Source organism: Lissotriton helveticus, chromosome 5_1 (assembly GCF_964261635.1).
Source record: "Lissotriton helveticus chromosome 5_1, aLisHel1.1, whole genome shotgun sequence".
In the NCBI taxonomy this organism is placed as follows: Eukaryota; Metazoa; Chordata; class Amphibia; order Caudata; family Salamandridae; genus Lissotriton; species Lissotriton helveticus.
This window is the reverse complement of record NC_136065.1, coordinates 1,714,980,718-1,715,004,734: the sequence shown is the minus strand read 5'-3', so window position 1 is coordinate 1,715,004,734 and position 24,017 is coordinate 1,714,980,718.

Below are 24,017 nucleotides of genomic sequence, written 5' to 3'. Positions count from 1 at the left end.
TAGTCGACCTAAGTCCTACGTCACTTCTATAGGATATATTATTCCTATGCCCAGAGCCTATTGGGAATATAGTAACTAAACTACACTATTTTGGAGTGGGAATAGTTAATTATCTATGTTTAGTGTCCAGCACTTTCCGTGAGTTAATATAGTTTGGAGTAGGAACAGTAAATGATATATGTTTAGTATCCAGCACCTTCTCTAAGTTATTTTAGTTTGGAGTGGGAATAGTGAATTATATATGTTTAGTGTTCAGCACCTTCCATGACTTTTTCTTGTTTGGAGTGGGAATAGTAAATTATATATGTGTAGTTTCCAGCACTTTCCGTGAGTTAATATTGTTTGGAGTGGGAAAAGTAAATTATAGATGTTTAGTGTTTAGCCCCTTCCCTGGCTTTTTCTAGTTTGGAGTGGGAATAGTAAATTATATATGTTTAGCATCCAGCACTTTCTCCAAGTTCATATATTTTGGAGTGGGAATAGTAAATTATGTATGTTTAGTGTCCAGCGCTTTCCCTGTATTAATATAGTTTGGAGTGCTAATAGTAAATTATATATGTTTAGTGTCCAGCACCTTCCCTGACTTTTTCTAGTTTGGTGTGGGAACAGTTAATTATATATGTTTAGTGTCCAGCGCTTTCACTGAGTTAATATTGTTTTGAGTGGGAATCGTAAATTATATATGTTTAGTGTTCAGCACCTTCCCTGACTTTTTCTAGTTTGGAGTGGGAATTGTAAATTATATATGTTTAGCGTCCAGCACTTTCTCCAAGTTCATATATTTTGGAGTGGGAATAGTAAATTATATATGTTTAGTGTCCAGCGATTTCCCTGAGTTAATATAGCTTGGAGTGGGAATAGTAAATTATATATGTTTAGCAACCAGCACTTTCTCCAAGATCATATATTGTGGAGTGGGAATAGTAAAAAACAAGTTATTTATTTTGGAGCAAGGTTAATGATAAAATGTATGTTTAAGTAGCCTTACTATGTTATATATGTGTATTAAAAATAGATTTATAACTACGAGTTAATGTGAGATAATTATTTTATTGTAAATATAGAAAAAGAAAAATAATACAAGAATTAAATACAGAACAATATTTATATTTTATGTATGTCTCACGCAAAGAAATGTTATGCATTTTATTTTGTTTACAATGTTTGATATATATATTGTTATAAAGAGAAATATTATTATTTTTTTAAATTTTGGATACATTACATATTTAGTACATATTTAAACATATAAATATCATTTTTGAGTATAGTTAGTATGAAATATTTTTATGTTTTCTATAATGGAGAAATTGGTAAATGTGTACAAATTTTACAAATAAAAGATGCAGTTTTCCACTGGCTTTTATAAGTTTTTTTAATAAATATTTTTGGGGTAACGGTTATACAATATTTATTTATATTGTACATATGAATTACATAATTACATATAGTGTAAATTTTTTAATTATATACTAATATTTACTATTCTAATTTAACAATTTGAAACAGCAAAGAAAAAACATTTTGCACATAAGTAATATTAATTAGCATTTTAAAAACTTTTTTGTATTACATTTCTAATTTACAGTGAGTTTAACGTTTGAAAAGTAATTTTATTATTTCAATTAGGCAGCTATTTTTTAAACTAAGGGGCCTATTAGGATGGTGGGTGGACCTGAGTCCGCCCGCCATCCCCGCAGTATTGAGAACGCCCGCCAGACATGCTACGGTCCCACACCGCGAATTAGGATGCGACGCCACCATGGCGGTCACATTCCGCATCTTAACATGGTGGCGGGTGCTGCTTACAGTAGCACCCGCCGCGATGTCAAAATCGCATGCCTGGTATGTCACTGCACCACATGGCAATCCCCAGACGGTGCCTGCCACTTGGTGCAGCAATGCCTCGCGATGGGATTACTGGGGTCTTTATTTTCTATGGCATGCAAATGTTCTAATATTTGCTTCTTTACAAGGAAGATTGTTCTCCCCACATGTTGAAACCCACAAGGGTAAATCAAAACATACACAACAAAATCACTGCTACAAGTTATGATTTTTTTAAATTTCACTTCTCCGCCTTCAAAGTTTACACCTTCCTGTTGGAACTGCGAGCACATGCTTTGCATTTTCCGCATTTATAGAAACCCTGAAGTTCCCTAAGCCAGAATCCTGTTTCCCCCTAATATCTAGTGGGTATCTGTGTACCAGTATGTCCCTGAGAGACCTGCATTTTCTGTACATTATGCTAGGAAAGGGACTGACCTAGTTGTCAATAAACTGATCAGATCGAACCTAATGCCAGTGCTTCCTCAACGCCCGACTAACGGATCCTGAGTCACTGTTATGGGTAGTTATTAGCCTGATTTCATTGGGATCCTTACGCCTTTTCTTTGGTATTAGCAGGCTGTCCCTGCTGACCTTTGAGACTTTATCGCATGCTGCCTTGATCACTTTACCTGGGTACCCCTAGAGTTGCATCTAACAATCATTGTGGTCTGTTGTGCCTCAAAAGCCTTTGGAGTGGTGCTGTAGAGTTTCACTCTTAATAACACCCCATAAGGAATGCTCCACTTCAGGTTGGAAGGATGATGGCTGCAGGCATGCAGGATTCTGTTTCCTGCAGGAAATTTTCTAAAGAGGCTAGCTTGTATGGTGGCATCCTCCACTGTAATTAATACATCAAGAAACTCCACAGTTGTCTTATGTGTTTTGGAGGTGAATCTAACATTGAATTAATTGTCATTTATCCAAAGAAGGAATGCATATCTGGACTAAAACAAACGTAAGTTGGACACAGCATCTTTTCATCATTTGAGACTGTCCACAAAATGTTTCAGATGCATTAATTCTCTGGATAAATGACAATGAGTTACATTTTAGATTTACCTGCATGAAATGGTCAGTGACCCCACATCTCAAATGTCAAGAGTGATGTAATATGTGAAGTCATAAGCACTGCATTGCAGGGGCGTAATTTATCACTACTGAATTTCGATGGTTTTGTACGCATCAAATCTGAGCATAACTATAAAGTCCCTCTAAGCTTTGGTTTTTTGGTGAATGTCGAAGGTTTTTTAATGTTATTTCCTAACTATAATGGCCCAGTAACCTTTAGTTTTCTTAATAGATTTCAGAGTTTTAAAATTGTATTTCCTAACGTTAACCTGTAACCTTTGAAAGTATTTGTGTGTGTGGCTGTAATAGACAATGAATGGGTTCTTGACTGTCTAAGTGGGTCTGTGAGTGGGTCCGTGAATGTATGAGTGTTTCTGCAAGTGGGTGTGTCAGTATCGGAGTGAGTCTGTGAATGGGTGCATGAGTGTCTGAGTGGAATTCTCAGTGGGTTAGTTAATATCTGAATGGGTCTATGAGTGGATGCATACGTCTCTGAGTGGGCTTGTGAGGTGTTTGTGAGTGTTTGAGTGGGTCTGTGAGTGGGTGTGTGAGTTCCTAAGTAGGTATGTGAAAAGGTGCATGTGTCACTGAGTGGATGTTTGCATGTCTTAGTGGGTCTGTAAGAGTGTGCATGAGTGTTTGACTGGATCTGTGAGTAGGTGCATAAGAGTTTGAGTGGGACTTTGTGTGGGTGTATGTGTGTCTCAGTTTAAAAGAAGCTGACTTCTATATAGTGTACTAAAACAAAGTACAGAGTGCAGAGAGTCCAGTGAGTCCCATATTGGTTGATAGTGGCAAAAGTAGACATTACTAATGCTCTATTTGTGGTAGTGTGGGTGAGCTGTTAGGCTTATCAGAGGGTAATGCTAAGCATTTGTTGGACTCACTGAGAGAATACATGACACACACACTCAAGGATAAATACAAGACCAATTTATAAAAATAGTATTGATTTTTAAGTAGGTTATAAGACCAAGAACTTGATCCACAGAAGGTACTTTCTGAGTTACGATTTTTAAAAGTTCAGAAAATATAGCACTTTGTGCGCAATTATACACCATCAAAGTCAAATGGGGGAAAGCAGAACAAAGCATATAAATTCAGGCAATGCATTAGTGCAGTTCACCTTTTCATTTTGGTCCGTACGAGGACCAGTTCCAAAGTTTCAGCAGCAGAAGATCAGGAGCATTAGCTACAGTTTAAACACAATAAGGATTTAGCCAATGTAAAGTGAGACTAGCATGATTTGGCCCCACAACAATAATTCATTGGAGCACATGATGGCACACATATTGCATTAGAATCGCCAGCTGTCTTTGTACAGGATTTGTATACCTAAAGTCTATGACAGTCATTCCCAGGAACAATCAATGTCCACTTCGTACATTCAATTAGCATCCTGTACGTGCTACTGTCACATTTCAGAAATGTACAAATGAAGATAGCACGGTGAAGGTACCTAAAACGGACCAAAACAAGTAGATTAGCCATGAAACCATACATATGATACAATTTACATAGTCAACTTCTGGAGTACACAGTCCATGACCAAATTCTAACCTAAACAAGTAACACCAAAGTGAGTGTGTGTCAAAACCTTCCTAAACAAATACCTTTAACCAGCTTTTGCCATAGCTTTAGCTTCCTACATACTTACACTTAGGAGAAGAAGTTGTAAATCACATCTTGACGCAAGTCAGATTTTTCCTCTTCACCACTATCATGATTTATAATTACAGGTCCTTCACCCGGTGGCACTTAAGTAGAGGAGGGCTCCCCCAGTCTTGTCCAGACAGCTGAATTTGACCTTCAGGTGCCTAAAAGCCTGCTCCACTGGCCGTCATGTTCTTTCATGGGCCTCACTGAAGCAGACTCCCCCTGTGTTGTTAGGTTGCTTGGTGGTACCAAAAACCATGGAAGGATGGTATACGCCTAAATGGAAGACAGACATAGGTGCAACAATAACTGACAAACTTTGTGATCATACTACCTGACATCACCCACAAAAAGTTAGGACAGATCAAACTTACCAACATGCCAGGCCTTCTCTGTTAGTAGTTGCAACATTAACTGGGGTCTACTGCTGTTCCACAGCATGAAGGAATCATGTGCTGATCCTGTAAACTGGGCACAGATGTTTGAGATGTACGAATCCACTAAGCAGTCAACTTTCCCGTTGATAGAATGCAAGTGCTTCCAGTTCTAAAAATCTTGTTCCCTGGCTTGTAGTGGCACTAAGGCAATATGGGTACCATCAATGGGTCCAACCATATGTGGGATGCAACCAAATCCATTGTAGTCACCCTTCACATTGGCTAAATCCTCACATCTGGGGAGCTGGATGTAGCTTTCAATGTGTTTCATAATTGCTTGAAGCAAGTCTTGTAGTAGACCACTGAGCATTGGTTGTCACAAACCACCAGATATAGCCACAGTGTACTGGGAGGAACCTGTGGCCAGAAAATGCAATGCTGCCATAAATTTCACAATAGGTGGGGGACATGTGGATTAGTGTTTTGATGAAGGAGATTAGGCTCCAACTGATGACATAAATCCTGTAGTGTTTGCCTATTGAAACAAAACTTCTTGATGACATCCTCTTCTCTCATGGTCTGCCGGTCTGGAAATGAGCAGTACCTGGGTGGCTGTTATCTACTTTCTCTTCCAGGGTACCTATGTGTGGAGTGGAGACAATTTTGAGCTTTAGTCATAGTGTCCTGAGTATCATGTAGAGTAAACCAAAAGTCATGTGAGAAAACATTACTGCTTAAGAACGCCTTACAAATAATTTACATAATAACTGACTACTGTCCAACATCCACCCATAATCCCATTGTGTTCTTCACATGTGTCTGTTACAGAACTGTACAGATTATACATCAGACAATATATCATAACTAAACAAATATTGTATATTTTGAATTGTACTCTTGTCACCAAAGCAATATAGCATTTAAGCACAGTAATGCTGTACACTGGTGTATGTGTAAAAAACAAATATAGAGCAATGGAGTAAAATATCTATAAACATTTCCCAGCACATTTGTAGTGGTGGTGATGCACTTAAAAGTCACCAATACCTTAGTTCCAAGCACTAAGATGGCTGATGCCTGGTCTTGCATATAGAACATTCCGAACCTACAGCTGCAGGTGGAAATTGACTGTATGGTGGGCAGTTTCACCAACAGAAGACACAGCCATAGGTTAATGTTATTGTTACGGTCGCAATGGCTGTGTCTGTCTACACTGAAGACATCATATGTGTCATACATGTATGCCCCAGTTTGAAAAATAACTCACTTGCCTTCTGCCACTGCTGCAATCAACACCTCCTCCATTTTAGCTGATGTTTTCCATCTCTGTGAGCAATCTTTGACAGACCAAGGAAGTGTGAAGGTACCCAAACACTCTCCAGAGGGGCTGTAGAAATTTGTTGAAGAGGTTCTTCCCCTTTATGGCCAGCTCAATGGCTCACCAGAGGAGCAGCTAACTATTTCACATACTATGTTTAAGTCCATTCTTTCCATTCCTAATGCTACAATGTGCCACTGAGTCCCAGAGTGGTTTTAGATTACTGTTGTAACATTTTGTGGTCCCTACATAGAAATTGTATATGGAATGTATAAGACTGTTCTTTGCATACTTAGTGGTTTAATTACCATCACCACTATGATTTGTGTTGCTTGATAAGCCATAGATCCTACTTGTGTTACATGCATATATCTATGCATGTATATATTTCATGGTACCTATCATAAATTTGCTAATCGAAAAATGCTAAATGTGCAAGGAAATGTATAGGTTTTACAGCATGATCTGTGTACACATAGTGTAAGAAGCAGTTGAGGATGAGGTTACTTATGTTATTAAGAGTCCCTGATATCACTCAGGCCAGATCAGGGTTCACCAAACTGTTGACTGGGATCTAACTATACCTCACAGACTCCTTCAGAGTGCCAGGCAACCTTGAGGCCTCTTATTTAATGGACACAAGAGGTAATATTATACATTGAAGTGGTGGAAATATGATGTTCATTTGGGATCAGAGTGCTCAGCCTACAGAGAGCAAGGCCTGACAATGAGGTGTGCCCAGCCTGGGATAATCCCCCTGTACACCTGCAGATCCTTGGATGTTCCAAGAATTGTATTTTCTGAACCAATAGTAGCCCTGATTGCTTTTACATGGACTATATTTGGAATGGTGACTGAGGTAACCCCACGATCTGATACTTCCTCCCATTGACCCACATTGTCAAAGTGTGAAATTTACTTATGACCGGTCCCTTACTCCCACAGGTCTGTTGGCACTTTTCCCTTAGTCATGTTTGTATTGTAGGAGCCTATCGCCCATGTGTAAATAGATAATACCCAGCTTTGCTGCAATCGCAGGTCCAACCTAAGGGTACAGACTAGGCCTGGGAGGTAAATTTCGCTCTGGTCGCGGAATTTGGGGAATTTTGGCAATTTCGCTTTCCGCAGAGAATGCAGAATTGCCAAAAATTCCGTCATCAGCTGCACAGCGGAATTTTGCGGTGTCAAAATGCATGTTCGCGCTCACAGTAGTGACTTACCGGGATCCCTGCGTTCGGCAACGAGTTTTCCTATCCGTTCGCGTGCGCCACGAGGTTTTGGTAGCAGGCTGTGTGAACCCGCGAGAGTGTGCGATCGTGAACACATCATGCAAATGCGCCATCGGACATCAACATTCGCGAACAGGAAACAGGCAGCGCGCGATCAAGTGAAAAAAGATGACCCCGCCAATTGGCGACCGCATGGGCAAGTTTGCAAGATATGGCACCCGAGCACACAATCAGTGTCACCAAACCGAAAAAATGCATCACGACAGGCGGAACAACAATTCCGCATGCTTGCAGAATTTTGAGTTGCTTGCGGAGATTTTTTACTGTTTTGCGGAACTTTGCGTAACGTGACTATGCAAATTGCGCCCAGCCCTTGTCCAGACCCTGAATTGGAGGGCCAGGTTCAGAGTGTCCCCACCCCCTTACTGAAACAGCAAAGAAAAAACATTTTGCACATAAGTAATATTAATTAGCATTTTTAAAACTTTTTTGTATTACATTTCTAATTTACAGTGAGTTTAACGTTTGAAAAGTAATTTTATTATTTCAATTAGGCAGCTATTTTTTAAACTAAGGGGCCTATTAGGATGGTGGGTGGACCTGAGTCCGCCCGCCATCCCCGCAGTATTGAGAACGCCCGCCAGACATGCTACGGTCCCACACCGCAAATTAGGATGCAACGCCACCATGGCGGTCGCATTCCGCATCTTAACATGGTGGCGGGTGCTGCTTACAGTAGCACCCGCCGCGATGTCAAAATCGCATGCCTGGTATGTCACTGCACCACATGGCAATCCCCAGACGGTGCCTGCCACTTGGTGCAGCAATGCCTCCCGATGGGATTACTGGGGTCTTTATTTTCTATGGCATGCAAATGTTCTAATATTTGCTTCTTTACAAGGAAGATTGTTCTCCCCACATGTTGAAACCCACAAGGGTAAATCAAAACATACACAACAAAATCACTGCTACAAGTTATGATTTTTTTAAATTTCACTTCTCCGCCTTCAAAGTTTACACCTTCCTGTTGGAACTGCGAGCACATGCTTTGCATTTTCCGCATTTATAGAAACCCTGAAGTTCCCTAAGCCAGAATCCTGTTTCCCCCTAATATCTAGTGGGTATCTGTGTACCAGTATGTCCCTGAGAGACCTGCATTTTCTGTACATTATGCTAGGAAAGGGACTGACCTAGTTGTCAATAAACTGATCAGATCGAACCTAATGCCAGTGCTTCCTCAACGCCTGACTAACGGATCCTGAGTCACTGTTATGGGTAGTTATTAGCCTGATTTCATTGGGATCCTTACGCCTTTTCTTTGGTATTAGCAGGCTGTCCCTGCTGACCTTTGAGACGTTATCGCATGCTGCCTTGATCACTTTACCTGGGTACCCCTAGAGTTGCATCTAACATCATTGTGGTCTGTTGTGCCTCAAAAGCCTTTGGAGTGGTGCTGTAGAGTTTCACTCTTAATAACACCCCATAAGGAATGCTCCACTTCAGGTTGGAAGGATGATGGCTGCAGGCATGCAGGATTCTGTTTCCTGCAGGGAATTTTCTAAAGAGGCTAGCTTGTATGGTGGCATCCTCCACTGTAATTAATACATCAAGAAACTCCACAGTTGTCTTATGTGTTTTGGAGGTGAATCTAACATTGAATTATTTGTCATTTATCCAAAGAAGGAATGCATATCTGGACTAAAACAAACGTAAGTTGGACACACCATCTTTTCATCATTTGAGACTGTCCACAAAATGTTTCAGATGCATTAATTCTCTGGATAAATGACAATGAGTTACATTTTAGATTTACCTGCATGAAATGGTCAGTGACCCCACATCTCAAATGTCAAGAGTGATGTAATATGTGAAGTCATAAGCACTGCATTGCAGGGGCGTAATTTATCACTACTGAATTTCGATGGTTTTGTACGCATCAAATCTGAGCATAACTATAAAGTCCCTCTAAGCTTTGGTTTTTTGGTGAATGTCGAAGGTTTTTTAATGTTATTTCCTAACTATAATGGCCCAGTAACCTTTAGTTTTCTTAATAGATTTCAGAGTTTTAAAATTGTATTTCCTAACGTTAACCTGTAACCTTTGAAAGTATTTGTGTGTGTGGCTGTAATAGACAATGAATGGGTTCTTGACTGTCTAAGTGGGTCTGTGAGTGGGTCCGTGAATGTATGAGTGTTTCTGCAAGTGGGTGTGTCAGTATCGGAGTGAGTCTGTGAATGGGTGCATGAGTGTCTGAGTGGAATTCTCAGTGGGTTAGTGAATATCTGAATGGGTCTATGAGTGGATGCATACGTCTCTGAGTGGGCTTGTGAGGTGTTTGTGAGTGTTTGAGTGGGTCTGTGAGTGGGTGTGTGAGTTCCTAAGTAGGTATGTGAATTGGTGCATGTGTCACTGAGTGGATGTTTGCATGTCTTAGTGGGTCTGTAAGAGTGTGCATGAGTGTTTGACTGGATCTGTGAGTAGGTGCATAAGAGTTTGAGTGGGACTTTGTGTGGGTGTATGTGTGTCTCAGTTTAAAAGAAGCTGACTTCTATATAGTGTACTAAAACAAAGTACAGAGTGCAGAGAGTCCAGTGAGTCCCATATTGGTTGATAGTGGCAAAAGTAGACATTACTAATGCTCTATTTGTGGTAGTGTGGGTGAGCTGTTAGGCTTATCAGAGGGTAATGCTAAGCATTTGTTGGACTCACTGAGAGAATACATGACACACACACTCAAGGATAAATACAAGACCAATTTATAAAAATAGTATTGATTTTTAAGTAGGTTATAAGACCAAGAACTTGATCCACAGAAGGTACTTTCTGAGTTACGATTTTTAAAAGTTCAGAAAATATAGCACTTTGTGCGCAATTATACACCATCAAAGTCAAATGGGGGAAAGCAGAACAATGCATATAAATTCAGGCAATGCATTAGTGCAGTTCACCTTTTCATTTTGGTCCGTAGGAGGACCAGTTCCAAAGTTTCAGCAGCAGAAGATCAGGAGCATTAGCTACAGTTTAAACACAATAAGGATTTAGCCAATGTAAAGTGAGACTAGCATGATTTGGCCCCACAACAATAATTCATTGGAGCACATGATGGCACACATATTGCATTAGAATCGCCAGCTGTCTTTGTACAGGATTTGTATACCTAAAGTCTATGACAGTCATTCCCAGGAACAATCAATGTCCACTTCGTACATTCAATTAGCATCCTGTACGTGCTACTGTCACATTTCAGAAATGTACAAATGAAGATAGCACGGTGAAGGTACCTAAAACGGACCAAAACAAGTAGATTAGCCATGAAACCATACATATGATACAATTTACATAGTCAACTTCTGGAGTACACAGTCCATGACCAAATTCTAACCTAAACAAGTAACACCAAAGTGAGTGTGTGTCAAAACCTTCCTAAACAAATACCTTTAACCAGCTTTTGCCATAGCTTTAGCTTCCTACATACTTACACTTAGGAGAAGAAGTTGTAAATCACATCTTGACGCAAGTCAGATTTTTCCTCTTCACCACTATCATGATTTATAATTACAGGTCCTTCACCCGGTGGCACTTAAGTAGAGGAGGGCTCCCCCAGTCTTATCCAGACAGCTGAATTTGACCTTCAGGTGCCTAAAAGCCTGCTCCACTGGCCGTCATGTTCTTTCATGGGCCTCACTGAAGCAGACTCCCTCTGTGTTGTTAGGTTGCTTGGTGGTACCAAAAACCATGGAAGGATGGTATACGCCTAAATGGAAGACAGACATAGGTGCAACAATAACTGACAAACTTTGTGATCATACTACCTGACATCACCCACAAAAAGTTAGGACAGATCAAACTTACCAACATGCCAGGCCTTCTCTGTTAGTAGTTGCAACATTAACTGGGGTCTGCTGCTGTTCCACAGCATGAAGGAATCATGTGCTGATCCTGTAAACTGGGCACAGATGTTTGAGATGTACGAATCCACTAAGCAGTCAACTTTCCCGTTGATAGAATGCAAGTGCTTCCAGTTCTAAAAATCTTGTTCCCTGGCTTGTAGTGGCACTAAGGCAATATGGGTACCATCAATGGGTCCAACCATATGTGGGATGCAACCAAATCCATTGTAGTCACCCTTCACATTGGCTAAATCCTCACATCTGGGGAGCTGGATGTAGCTATCAATGTGTTTCATAATTGCTTGAAGCAAGTCTTGTAGTAGACCACTGAGCATTGGTTGTCACAAACCACCAGATATAGCCACAGTGTACTGGGAGGAACCTGTGGCCAGAAAATGCAATGCTGCCATACATTTCACAATAGGTGGGGGACATGTGGATTAGTGTTTTGATGAAGGAGATTAGGCTCCAACTGATGACATAATTCCTGTAGTGTTTGCCTATTGAAACAAAACTTCTTGATGACATCCTCTTCTCTCATGGTCTGCCGGTCTGGAAATGAGCAGTACCTGGGTGGCTGTTATCTACTTTCTCTTCCAGGGTACCTATGTGTGGAGTGGAGACAATTTTGAGCTTTAGTCATAGTGTCCTGAGTATCATGTAGAGTAAACCAAAAGTCATGTGAGAAAACATTACTGCTTAAGAACGCCTTACAAATAATTTACATAATAACTGTCTACTGTCCAACATCCACCCATAATCCCATTGTGTTCTTCACATGTGTCTGTTACAGAACTGTACAGATTATACATCAGACAATATATCATAACTAAACAAATATTGTATATTTTGAATTGTACTCTTGTCACCAAAGCAATATAGCATTTAGGCACAGTAATGCTGTACACTGATGTATGTGTAAAAAACAAATATAGAGCAATGGAGTAAAATATCTATAAACATTTCCCAGCACATTTGTAGTGGTGGTGATGCACTTAAAAGTCACCAATACCTTAGTTCCAAGCACTAAGATGGCTGATGCCTGGTCTTGCATATAGAACATTCCGAACCTACAGCTGCAGGTGGAAATTGACTGTATGGTGGGCAGTTTCACCAACAGAAGACACAGCCATAGGTTAATGTTATTGTTACGGTCGCAATGGCTGTGTCTGTCTACACTGAAGACATCATATGTGTCATACATGTATGCCCCAGTTTGAAAAATAACTCACTTGCCTTCTGCCACTGCTGCAATCAACACCTCCTCCATTTTAGCTGATGTTTGCCATCTCTGTGAGCAATCTTTGACAGACCAAGGAAGTGTGAAGGTACCCGAACACTCTCCAGAGGGGCTGTAGAAATTTGTTGAAGAGGTTCTTCCCCTTTATGGCCAGCTCAATGGCTCACCAGAGGAGCAGCTAACTATTTCACATACTATGTTTAAGTCCATTCTTTCAATTCCTAATGCTACAATGTGCCACTGAGTCCCAGAGTGGTTTTAGATTACTGTTGTAACATTTTGTGGTCCCTACATAGAAATTGTATATGGAATGTATAAGACTGTTCTTTGCATACTTAGTGGTTTAATTAACATCACCACTATGATTTGTGTTGCTTGATAAGCCATAGATCCTACTTGTGTTGCATGCATATATCTATGCATGTATATATTTCATGGTACCTATCATAAATTTGCTAATCGAAAAATGCTAAATGTGCAAGGAAATGTATAGGTTTTACAGCATGATCTGTGTACACATAGTTTAAGAAGCAGTTGAGGATGAGGTTACTTATGTTATTAAGAGTCCCTGATATCACTCAGTCCAGATCAGGGTTCACCAAACTGTTGACTGGGATCTAACTATACCTCACAGACTCCTTCAGAGTGCCAGGCAACCTTGAGGCCTCTTATTTAATGGCCACAAGAGGTAATATTATACATTGAAGTGGTGGAAATATGATGTTCATTTGGGATCAGAGTGCTCAGCCTACAGAGAGCAAGGCCTGACAATGAGGTGTGCCCAGCCTGGGATAATCCCCCTGTACACCTGCAAATCCTTGGATGTTCCAAGAATTGTATTTTCTGAACCAATAGTAGCCCTGATTGCTTTTACATGGACTATATTTGGAATGGTGACTGAGGTAACCCCACGATCTGATACTTCCTCCCATTGACCCACATTGTCAAAGTGTGAAATTTACTTATGACCGGTCCCTTACTCCCACAGGTCTGTTGGCACTTTTCCCTTAGTCATGTTTGTATTGTAGGAGCCTATCGCCCATGTGTAAATAGATAATACCCAGCTTTGCTGCAATCGCAGGTCCAACCTAAGGGTACAGACTAGGCCTGGGCGGTAAATTTCGCTCTGGTCGCGGAATTTGGGGAATTTTGTCAATTTCGCTTTCCGCAGAGAATGCAGAATTGCCAAAAATTCCACGATCAGCTGCACAGCGGAATTTTGCGGTGTCAAAATGCATGTTCGCGCTCACAGTAGTGACTTACCGGGATCCCTGCGTTCGGCAACGAGTTTTCCTATCCGTTCGCGTGCGCCACGAGGTTTTGGTAGCAGGCTGTGTGAACCCGCGAGAGTGTGCGATCGTGAACACATCATGCAAATGCGCCATCGGACATCCATATTCGCGAACAGGAAACAGGCAGCGCGCGATCAAGTGAAACAAGATGACCCCGCCAATTGGCGACCGCATGGGCAAGTTTGCAAGATATGGCACCCGAGCACACAATCAGTGTCACCAAACCGAAAAAATGCATCACGACAGGCGGAACAACAATTCCGCATGCTTGCAGAATTTTGAGTTGCTTGCGGAGATTTTTTACTGTTTTGCGGAACTTTGCGTAACGTGACTATGCAAATTGCGCCCAGCCCTTGTCCAGACCCTGAATTGGAGGGCCAGGTTCAGAGTGTCCCCGCCCCCTTACTGGGGCCCTGCACCCTCCTACCCAGAGCAGTGCCCCCAGAAGACAAACAGGTAGGGGCACTGTTAGGAGTAGCCCCTTCCTCCAAGTCAGGGGGGACACCCTGAACCTGGCTCTCCAATTTACGGTCTGTACCCTTAGGCTGGACCTGTGCCTGGTAACCCAAGACTTCTGGGGGAGTATACTAACCCCCCAAGGGAAACACACTCTTCTGAAGTTGTGTAAGAGTCTGCCTGGTGCAGATCTCCAGCCTCTTGTCCCCATGTCAGAGCAGTCTTGGGGTGCGCTGACTTAAGAGCTAGCAACCCCTGACCCACTGGTGCTTTCACTGGGGACTGCTTCCCCTTCTCACCTCTCTCTCTGGACTCTTGTCCTCTTCCTACTGGAGAGGTGCTGCCAGGCACCAGAGCTGGTAGAATGCTGGTTACAGTAGTCTCCTACAGCTCAACTGACACCTTTGGAATCCCCTCAGGGGATACCCTCCCGGTACAGTCCTTTCCTTACCATCCTGTGCCTCGCACATGTTCCCCACACCACCCACCTGAGATTGGCAATCCAGTGTCTGAATGTCTCTATCACTCAACCCACACTCTTCTGGGCTGTCTCCTCTTAACACTCTAGGACTTCTACCATGGGGGAACCCCTCTCCCTACGCCTTTCATCTCGAGTTAGTAGAGTGTCCCTTCCACCACTAGGACTATGAACCTCTGTGCCAGTTCCCCAAAGTACCTCAGGGACACTGTGCACCACTGGAGCTACCTCATTTCCTTGAACCCCCTGGTGTATGTTAACCCTTTCCTTCAAGTCAGGCGCCACATCTCTGGGTGTGTGTAATGCTCTCTCAGTACTAGATAACACCATTTTGCTGCCACCATCTGAGCTTAACTCCACCTCCAATCCAGCCAAGCTCACTTCCTGAGCTATACATATTTCTTCTTGGGTTAAAGCCCTCTTGGCCTCAGCCCTCTCAAGCTCCTCATCAAGCTCTCTCAGCCTCTGATCACAAGCTAGAAGCCGGCCATCTTCTTTCTTCTTTCTATTTCTCTCTCACTTTCAGGGAAGTCCTCACCCTCAGACTCCACTGGTAGTGTTGGCCCCCAGTGGGGTAACTCATAATGAAATAGGGATGTGTCTAGATCCTCACTGGACCTTCTCTTCACAGGCAGCCCTCTTACCTTGCAGAACACATGTAGCTCTTTCATTGTGTAGATGAATATGTGCCAGAAGTCAAGTTTCATTTTGCAACAACTAACCAGGGTCCTTTTATCAAAAAATACTTTCAGGAGGACACCAGAAAACAGAAAAAAACAGTATGTGGTTGTTTAATGGTCTGCACTTTACTAGTAGTGCACACCAATCACTGTATGTAAGAAATAAAGGCAAGTCCAGCTCCTCGCCGCTGACCACCAATGTTAGAAATGGGCTTCTCTTGTTGGCAAAAGTAGGTACCTTTGTCCAAATAGGGACCCCTGCTACTAGTCAGGGTAAGGGGGAGACACTTCCAAAATAACCCCTGCACACCCCCTTGGTAGCTTGGCATGAGCAAACAGGCTTATCTCAGAGGCAGTGTGTAAAGCATTTGTGATTACATACAGTAATAGAGTGAAAACACAACAAATGGACACCAAACCAGTTTAGAAAAATAGTAAATCTTAATCTAACCCATAACCAGACCAAACAACAAAAATCCAAACTACACTACTTTTGAAAAAAAATATTTGTACAAAATAACCTTTAAATTGCAGGAATATCAATAAATACAACATAGTCTAACAATTCCAGCCAACCGCGTCCATACGGGCCAGCTTAAGCATTGACAGACTCAGACACCTTATCTTTCTTGTTGCGACTAACACATCGGTGCGAAGTGGCCGGTGCAAAAGTTGTGGTCACTTTGTGAAGCGGAGCTTTGCGGCGAGCGGTGCCCCCACGATGCGGTGCAGATAGTAGCTGGTTGATGTAGTCGGTGAGACCAGGCCTTGCATTGAAGGGTTGGAAGGTGCTCGCTGCGGTTCTGGCAGATCACAGGGCGGCAAATGAGCCGGTCGAACTTCCGGTCAGGCAGCGACGGAGTCAGTGTTGTCCTTGCAGCATGTAGCAAAGCATTGCGGAGTATGGTGCCCACAGTACGTGTTGTAAGCAGCGGCTTGTTGACGGAGTTGGAGAGGCATTGCTCTCTGTGATGCTTTCAGGAAATGGAATCCTGAGATGGACTCGATGACAGAGTGGGATACCCTTCTCTTCTGCTGCAATAATTACAGACAGTGCACACAGAGGTAGTGTGGTCTTTGCTGTTCCTGAGACCTCTAGAACAGGGGGCATGCTCAGATCAAGCCCTTCGAGATATTTTTCTCAAGCAGGGGATAAAGCAAGCAGCAAAGTCCTTTTCTAATTTCTTTGGCAGCAAGTAGCCACTGCAGAACAATCCCAGACAGCAAACAGCACAGGGGTAGTATTCCTCTGCAGCTTATCCGGCTCTTCTCCTTGGCAAAGTTTCCTCTTGATTTCCCAGCAGTGATCTAAAAGTCTGGGGTCTGGCCCCTCTTTTTATACATCAAAATCCCTAGTTCTCTGAAGGCAGAGAGTGCCTGTACCCAGCCAAAACCCGTTCTGTCCTCACTGGTGCCGCTTCCTTGCAGGAGGTGGAGACAGCATTGTTGAAGGCAGACCAGACCCATTCAGGTGACAGGAAATCTCTTCCCCTACTCTAAATGCAGCCCTTCTGGAGCCACTGCCCTCTCAAGCCCCTGTCATCAAAAAGCCAGACATGCAATACACAGACCTACTAGTGGCATACTGGATGGTTAGGCAAGAAAATACCCACTTGCTAAAGGTGGTATTTTTAAAACACAGAATGTAAAAATCACCCACACTAAAAGATGCACTTTAACATTCTGAGTTCAGGCATACTAAACTTTAATTTCCTATCTTGTTCCCAGGGTCACTTAAGTTTATAAGATGTTATAAACAAACTCCCCATTCTGTCCTATGGCAACAAAATTGGCAGTATTTCACTATCAGAACATGCCCCACACATCAGGGCATGTCCTACCTTTCACATACAATGCACCCTGCTCACAGGGGTATCTTGGGCCTACCTTAGGGGTGACACTATGTAGAAAAGGCAAGGTTTAGGGACTGACAGATGGATGCACTTGCCAATTTGACATGGCAGTCCTAGACAGTACACAGGCTCTGAAATGGCAGGCCAGAGTTACATTTTATAAGATGCTTCTGTGGGTGACACAATCAGTGCTGCAAACCCACTCCTGGGCACACACGGTGCGCTGTACTAGGGTTTGACTAGTAAATCAAATAGCCAATCATGGGAACAACAACCCATAACAACAATTTACAGGGCGAGCATATGCACATTAGCACTGATCAGCAGTGGTAAAGTGCCCAGAGTCAAAGAACCACCAACAACAAGTCAGAAAAAATACAGGAGGAAGGCAAACATCCTGGGATGACCCACCAAAAAGGGCCAAGACCAACAGGATAGAAATGAAGCTTATATTTAATAAGATCAATACTAATCAAAACATTTTAACTTGTGATACACTGATGATAAGTATTCACTGAAACCCGATTTCCACACATTATCATTTGTGAGCAATGCATTGTTTTCAGGAAAACTATATGTTTGTGCAAATCTCATGGCCATTTCAATGTACGAGCCAGACACTACAGAAGATGGAAGCTTATCCCTAGTTCTCCCGGGGGAGTAGATGTCTACCTGCCTATTCTTAAATAAACAAGGCCCAAAACGTTTACAGTGCAAAGGGGTCGGTTCACTGGAGGTCCAAGAAGCTGTTACTTATGGTGATCCGACTCTATGTCGGAGTGAAGCGGACTGATTGCCATATCCCCTCCTGTGTGAGTCATCGCAGAGAACCAGAGGCAGCTAGAGACTGTTGTAACAGAAAGCTTCTACTGCCACCATCTGGCTAAGAGATGTAACTTCAATGAAGGTTTCCAGCAGCCAAGGAGTCATCATAATTTCAGCTCTAGGAAGAGTTTCAAATTCAGCGATTTTGTCCCTGATTACTAGGATCTGTTGGAGGTATCAATGGGGAGATTATTTAATTGCACAAAGAAAAGGGAACTGTCTCTATAGCATGCTCTTTAGAGTAGTACAAAAGGCCGGACTGTTTGCTGATCAGGGGCCGCAGTGGATGTGGAATTATGCCTAAATGCAAATCCGGATGGAGGTAAAGCTATCTGGTATCTCCAGTACAAAAGTGTCAACTTGGAGGACTATCAGGATTATTAGCTTTCGGGAACACATTGCGAAGGATGATATGCTCTGCTCCTCCGATGTTTTCATCCCTGATCTTCTGGGTCTTACCTTTGACCCACCACTGGAATTCCATAGGACCCAGAGGGTTTGCCCCTAATGGCCATCATTTGTAGCATGTCTTGACATATTGTGTGCAGCATCAGCAGGATAGATGGATCCTCTAGGAAGCTAAAGGATATGGCTCCTATTGATTTGAGAACTTTCAAATTCTGCTCATAGGAGATTTTTCTGTCCATAAGGATGCCAAATGGAAACAGTTCTTGGCTCTTCATCCTTGAGTTAAGAAGAAGGAGAGTAAATATGTTTTGCTGCTATCATGCTCATCAGGGCAAAACTTCTGAATTCCATGAACTGAAAAATCTAGTGTCCTTTTTGGATTCCTTAGATGACACTAACTGAAACGCTACTCCCTCTGTGGCTCCCTCGACCCCCTTGTCCCCACCCAGGGGGATGTCTTTGCTTCTTTGGATGAACTTAAACACTGGGACTCAGTCACGTAAAAATGGGTATAGATTTCCTGACCATAATCTGGAGAGATTACCCAAGAGATAAAGCAAGGTTGCACCTTAAGACTTGATGGGACCCTGATGGCACCTAGTGGTGCTTGCTCTATAGAGTGTAAGTGAGCCTCAAATCTTCTTTTCTGTAATTGGGGAACCTTTTACCCACTTTGTTCTTTTCACTTCATGCATGTATAATACCGCCAGGGGATAGAATTTGTTTATCATTGGATGTATTGCATATTGTTCCTAATTTACTGCTGATGCTCTTTTACAGATAGTATTGATATGGTGAATTAAAGTGCAACCCCTGGGTCCTGTGGTGATCCACTCACCCTTAGTTTTCACGGCTATCACCTCACCTTGTTGTATCCCCTTCCAGTGCATTATTTCCAGCCATATGAACCACATTGGTTTACTGCCATCAGTTGCTATCCCCACTCCCCTTGATATTGGTGCATCCTCATCGTACCTCATTCACAGGTTCAATTTCTGGGTCCTCTAGGGTCCCTTTACAGTCCTGGGACCTATCCCCACCCTAGACACTAGTTTCTCCACTTATACTGGACATTTCTCATAGCACTTTTTCTCCAAGCATCTCTCCTACCACCCATACACATATCCTCCCCTACACCTCACTAACTTGACCTATCTTAGTATCCCACTCTTGAAGAGCCTCTTGCTTACTGGTTGACTGTCCCAATAGGAATTGCCATTTCAGCACTTCAGCATATATTGGTCCCTTGGGGCATCCCCTGCCACAATGACCTTTGAATGTATTTTTCTGTGAATGCACATTGCCTGACACACTTCTTAAAACAAAAGAACATTCTCACAGTTTTCGGCCAACATAAACCGGACATCAGCTTCCTTTAAGAAACTCACCTGACCCCTGTAGAGAGAAATAAGTTATGGAGAGACTGAGTGGGCTGGGTCCACCACGCTAGCATCTCATGCACATCGTGGGGTCATATGCCTCTTGAATAGAACCCTCTAAACATGGTTGGACACCGATGTTAGCTATGTGTTTCTCAATACAGGAGACAACTGGTAATGTGGGCTCTCTCTATGCCCCACAGACATCTAAGTCTGGGGTTCTTTCTAAGTTCTGTAGGTTGCTGACATCATTTGGCCCCTCTAGAGTCATCATTGGAGGGTACTGGAATTCTACACTTGAAGCTTTCTTGGACAGATCAGGCAGGTCAGACCAACACCATGATGGGGGCAGGAATGCCCTGTGAGACCTAATGCAGGATCATGGTCTCTGCGAACTTTGTAGACTTTTGCAGCCACGAGTTAGAGATTAGAGCTTCACCTCATGCCCCCATAACATTAGGACTTGCATTGAATACTCCCTTTGTATCCCTTTAGGATCCAACACTTAACAGATATGAACATAACTGCTTATGGAGACTCGGATCATACCCATGGGGAGCTGCATTTGGAAATGGGTTTGCATACACCTTCTCGAAGAGCATGTCTCCTCAATACCTCTCATTATAAGAACTCAGAGGCAAAATATAACCTCACAGAATATGTAGATAGATATTTGGAAAATAATAGGGGCTCCGTTTTCTTGGTGCAGACATTGTGGGGGGGTAGAGAGGGCAGTCCTTTGCTGTATGCTGATTAGGGGTTCAGCACTGACCAAATAGAGGCTTTTAGGATCAAGATGGCAGCTCGAGTAAAGGATCGTATCCCTAAATACTGCCTAGTCTTCCTTTCTGGGCCCGTCCATTCTCTGGGAACTTTTTCCGGCTAAATACAAATTGAACACACTCTGTACCCCAGAGGTGGAGAAATGCTTCATCTGCATCTGACAGAGACATTAGGAAACGGGTAAAAAGGAGGGTAGACTGTTGGCTTACCAACTCTGCCCCAAAAAAACATTCTAGGACAATTCCTGGCCTTAAAGATCCAGAGGCTGACCTCATTACTCATACAATCGAAAGATTATGAATGCTTATAGATGGCTCGATCTCCCACAGCCTCGATGTAGAATTCACATGTTTTAACACCCCACAACTACCGAAGCTAACATCTAACCTATCTGTGCATCTGGAGGGAGCAAGCATGGCAGAGGATATCACCTTGGCGATTGATGCCATGCCCACCAGAAAGACTCCCGGTGAGGATGGTCTTCCAGCCGAATTTTATAAAGCAACCAAAGCCAAGTCCATCCTCATTTTAGTCTCAGTTTATCAGGAGGCCCTGGCAATGGGCACCTCTCTGCTGAGTTCCTCAGGGCATGAATTTCAGTGCTCCTGGAACCGGGGAAGGATTCCCTGGAGTGCTCAAGCTCTCAACCAAAAACATTTTGGTGAAGGTATTGGTGATGCATTTGAGTAAAGTTATCACAACTCTTAACCACTCCACCCAGGTGGGCTTTGTCTTCGGATGCTCTTCAACAATCCATTTGCATACTCTCTGGCATTTTATTTGGCAGGTGAGGGACGAGGTGGAAGAGAAGGTCCTCCTCACCTTGGATGTTAAAAAGGCTTTTGACCATGTTGATTTTGATTATCTCATTCAGATCATGGAGAGGATGGTTATAGGTCATGACGTTCTCACTCTAACAGGGGCATGTACGGTGCTCTCACTGCATATGTCAGAAGTGAGGGTTTCTCCTCCTCTGTATTGTGACATCCATCACAGTACCAGACAGGGGTGTCTCTTGTCTCTGTTGTTGTTACTGTTGGCTCTGGATCCTCTAGTGATTGAAATTCAATATAATGATAGCATTAAGAGTATTCACAAAACAGTGGGGTAGGTTAGGGATTCTTACCACATGGGTGTCATTCTCTTGACATTATCAAACCCCTCGGTCTCAGCAGCCACTCTTATCTCTCAATTGGACTTCTTTTTCAAGCTATATTTGTTGCTATAAGATACACTGATTGAAAAGTGAGCCCCTTCCCCTGATTCTATTCACCACAAAAGTCTCTCTGGGTATCCCACCATTCAGGTGGCTTCAGTCTTGTTTAAATACCTCAGAGTGCGTATTCATCGAGGTCTGGAAGACATGATTCTGGATAATGTGCAACCCATTGTGGATCGTATGGAGCAAAATTCTGAAAGGTAGTCTTTCCTGAACATTTCCCTGTAGGGTAGGGTTTAGATCCTCAGGATGAGTGTCCGCTCCAAATTTAGCTACATCTTTGTAATGTTGCCCCCGATTATATCAGTCTCCTGCCTGAGGAGCATCCAGCGCACCATCTTCTGCTTTATTTTGAGTTATAGTGGGAATCCGATAAGTGCGACCATCTCCCGCACCTGAAGGATATTTGTTGGCACAACCACTGGCCTACTCCATGTACTGGTTGCAGACTTTAAGGTCCATACCCTTATGGGTGTTGCTGGAGTGTCACATATTGCAGAATTCTGCTGAACTTGCCATTTACTACACTTCAAGGCCTATGGTTACTCCTCTCTTCAGCTCAACCTTTCATATTTTCCAATATGCGTGGCATAGGGTTCATAGGGTGATTCAAGTCCTGGGCTGTGCCCACTCTAAAGCACCACTTTGGTGCAATGCGGCAATCACGGTCATAGGAAGGAAATACGCAGGTCCACTTTGATTACTCATGGTATTCACCACATTGAAGACCCTGTCTCTAAAACTCCATCCAATCATTGAGATGGGTATTTGCCTTTCCATCCTCCCAACTATAGAGATACAATCAATTGTCTCATGCCTTATCATATGTTCTGGGAAATACAGTTCAGTTCAAACGTCTTTATTCGAATATTTCAACATAAAAGACATCCATAACAGGGTATACCACAGGAGAACAAAATAGTAATATAAAAATACCACAATATTATCGCATAAGACATTATAAAATGTATCATAAATAACCACAATTAATAAAACAATATTAAATCAGGGAAAAGACGTAAGAAGAAGAGATAATAGTAAAACCATTAATTCAATCAATTAACATATGGGTGCCTACTCTAATAATCCACATCCACCCCAGAAATTTGGCAACCGAAATTGCCACAAGTTCAGATGTATTGGTCCTCAACAGCCAAACTGCTTCCTGCGCCACCCGGGTCCCCAAGATTTTACAAATTGGTTTCAACCACTTTAGCCGGGCGATCTGTAGGCTGGGCAAACAAAAAGAACGTGGCCTATGGTTTCTTTTAAGTCCCTACACCAAGGACAAAATTCATTAGACTGCCCCCGCCATTTGGATGTAAAGGATCTTACTGGCAGCGACCCAATTCTAAATTGGTGGTATAATTTTCTGTCGCTACTCTTCGTGATAAGATCCCAATAGTCCTTCAATGAAGGATCCAATTTATGTGTCAGAAATCTACCGGTCAAAGTGGGAAGATTAGACTGAATAACAAGTTTATTTCGAAGGGCCGCCCAATATAATGCTTTAAAATCCCTTTTTGAAAGAAAAATACTAATGTCAGGCAAATACACTTATTGGTCTCCCATTAATCAATACACCCACTCTTAGAAAAACTTTGAGTCGGACTACAGTGGGACCTTATGCAACAATGCTGGATTCTTGTTCTTCCTCTCCCACATTCACAGCACTGTGTTCCTGGTGTGTATCACATCTTAACATGCAATATCTGTATGAGGACTGGGATACCCTACTTGTAGACTTTAGTAAAGGTTTATGGGAAGAGTGACTTTTTAAGATCCTCCACCATTGGCAATGATCACCTGCAAGGTTACACCAAGCTCATCCTAGTGTGGATTCACGGTGTTGGTGATGAGGCATAACGGACTGTTATATAGTCCATCATTTATGGGAATGCGATAGACTGAAAGCCTTCTGGTCACAGGTTTGGGAAAAGATGTGGAAATATCTTGGGGTAAAAATACCTTTAACTGTACGTCTAGTACTTCTGCATGATACTCCTGGCCTCATTTCTGTAACTCAACATGTTATT